Below are 2,200 nucleotides of genomic sequence, written 5' to 3' on the forward strand. Positions count from 1 at the left end.
AGCGGGCAGCTTGGGCGGGGGCAGGAGGGGCGTGTGCAACCGTCCAGCTCCCTCCCAGGTCCTCTTCAGGCGTCTTGCCCGCTCCCCCGCCAAAACGTCCTCCATCCGGCGCATTCTGGCCTCTTCTCTCCTGGCCTCGGTACTCACCGTCCGACGGCAGCCTCCCCGGGGCTCTGCGGACCCTTGCCGTTGGACCGCTGTGCACAGGGAAGCTCAAGAACGGTCACCTCGAGGCCGAACCAGCCAGATCTCTGGACGTGGGAAAGACTCGTCCTTTATCCAAATCCCCAGGCCTTACGCAAGGACAAGTAGTAGGATTAGAGGAGGTTGTACCACGGGAGAGAAAGAGAACCGTTCTCACACTTCCCTCATTTCCTGCGCATGAGTCTGGTCTACTGAGATACCCCTGGCGTCCACCTCCAGGACCCCTTCATTCCGCAGGACGCCTAACTCTGGGAAGTGGGTGGGCTCTTAGCACAGAGCTCTCTCCAGGCCTTTCCGGGCCCTGGGGCCCCTGGAGACCCTCTCCCACCCGTCCCCGAGTATCTGCCCCAGAGCAAAGTGGGTGGGCCAAGGCAGGAGCTCTGCATCCCCAAGGCCCGAAACGCTGGTCTTGCGACCCCTGCCCCCAAAGCGATAGAATTTCCGGGCCTACAGGAGACATCACCAGACCTCCAGGTGTGGACTGCGGGTTGTAGGACTGTGACTCTGACCTTACTGGAGTAAACTCTGGAGCCCTGCCTCTTGGTGAATCCCTTTTCCTTTTCCTGTGCTCTCAACCAGCCCACTGGTGGACACAGAAAAGCAAAGGTCAGCCGAGTTCTGCTCTGGAACCCGAGAGATTCGTGCGAACAACTCCTTCCTTCCTCTGGATTTGTTAGATGGCCACCTTCCAGACACCCGTGATCTTCCAACTCCGTTGCTCCAAGTCCATCCCCTCTCAGGGGTCCCCCTCCTGCCACAGTCCAGACACTGCAAACTCCCGGGGCCTTTCAGGCAATTGCCTTGAGATAAGCAATTCAAGTAGGGAGGGCTTCAGATCTGGTAGAAGGTAGGAAGTGAAAAAGAACGGTTAGAAGAAACGCTGGGTGAAAAAGAATACACGGTGAAGGACTCAACCCAGTGCTTTACATTTTTCCTTCCTTCTGTCTTTCCGTCCTCTGTCTCTGTTTCAGAAAAAGTATCTTTCTGGAACCTGCCCTACTCACTATTTAGGAACAGACATGGCCTTTTCAGCTCTGTAGTCTTCTAAGGTACCTGCAAGTTGGGGCAGCATCTAGTCAGACACCTTGAGCAGAGGCCCAGAGGCCTGGACAAGAGTTAGGCTAATGAGCTTTTTAGAAGGACAGAAAAAAGACCTGTTCAACACAGGCCTTGGTGGCCTCCCTTTGAGAAGGCTTGTCCGGCCCTCCAAGATGGGGACCCAAGGCGATGCCAAGTTGTGACAGGGTCAATGTCGAGCTCCTGATCCGAGCCCCGAGCTGGCTGGACAAAGATCACTCTTTTGCCGCGGTCCATGGCCTCCACTAGAAGGCCGGGCCCGTTGGCCTCACAAATATCGCCAAGGCCGAGGAGGCCCGGGCTTACCGGGTGGGTGAAGGAGATGGCTGTGAGCACAGTCCTGGGGGAGGAGGGTGAGCGCGGTGAGGATCTGCAGGGATAGCACTAGCCAGGGTCGAAGTAAGTGGGGAGCAGGGTTCTGGGAGCACCTATCACTTGGGGAGGCCGGGAGCCCCCTGACCAGAGTTGGAGGCCATTCTTTGGCGCCAATCTTCGAGTGTCTGCCAAGAGGCCCGAAGTCAAGACGCGGGCCGCTGAGGAAGGCAAGTGCCAGGGGGAAGCCTCTCCACTGCGTGCCTCAGTTTCCCTGCTTGTGCCGCTTTCAGCCCAGCCCGATTTCCTGCTGGACGCAAGCTGCTGGCTGGGTCTGGACCCGGTTGGGGCTTCCCGCTCCTGTCCCCGCAAGCCCTGCCCTGCTGCGCCCTCTCCCTGTTGCCGCCAGAAAGGGTTAATCTCTCCTGCGGGTAAAAACAGGTCCGCGGAGTCTCTAACTGGCGACAGATGGGCCACTTTCTTCTGGCCACAAAGGGGCCGGAATGGAGCACTCCTCGGCATACAAATAGGCGGGTCACGTGGTCGCCGGCTCCTGGCTGGACCGGGAAGACCATATGGCGCATGCCGGGGAGGAAGGAGAAGGGGC

This window comes from Fukomys damarensis, unplaced genomic scaffold (assembly GCF_012274545.1).
Source record: "Fukomys damarensis isolate Sample0158 unplaced genomic scaffold, DMR_v1.0_HiC HiC_scaffold_26, whole genome shotgun sequence".
Taxonomy (NCBI): Eukaryota; Metazoa; Chordata; class Mammalia; order Rodentia; family Bathyergidae; genus Fukomys; species Fukomys damarensis.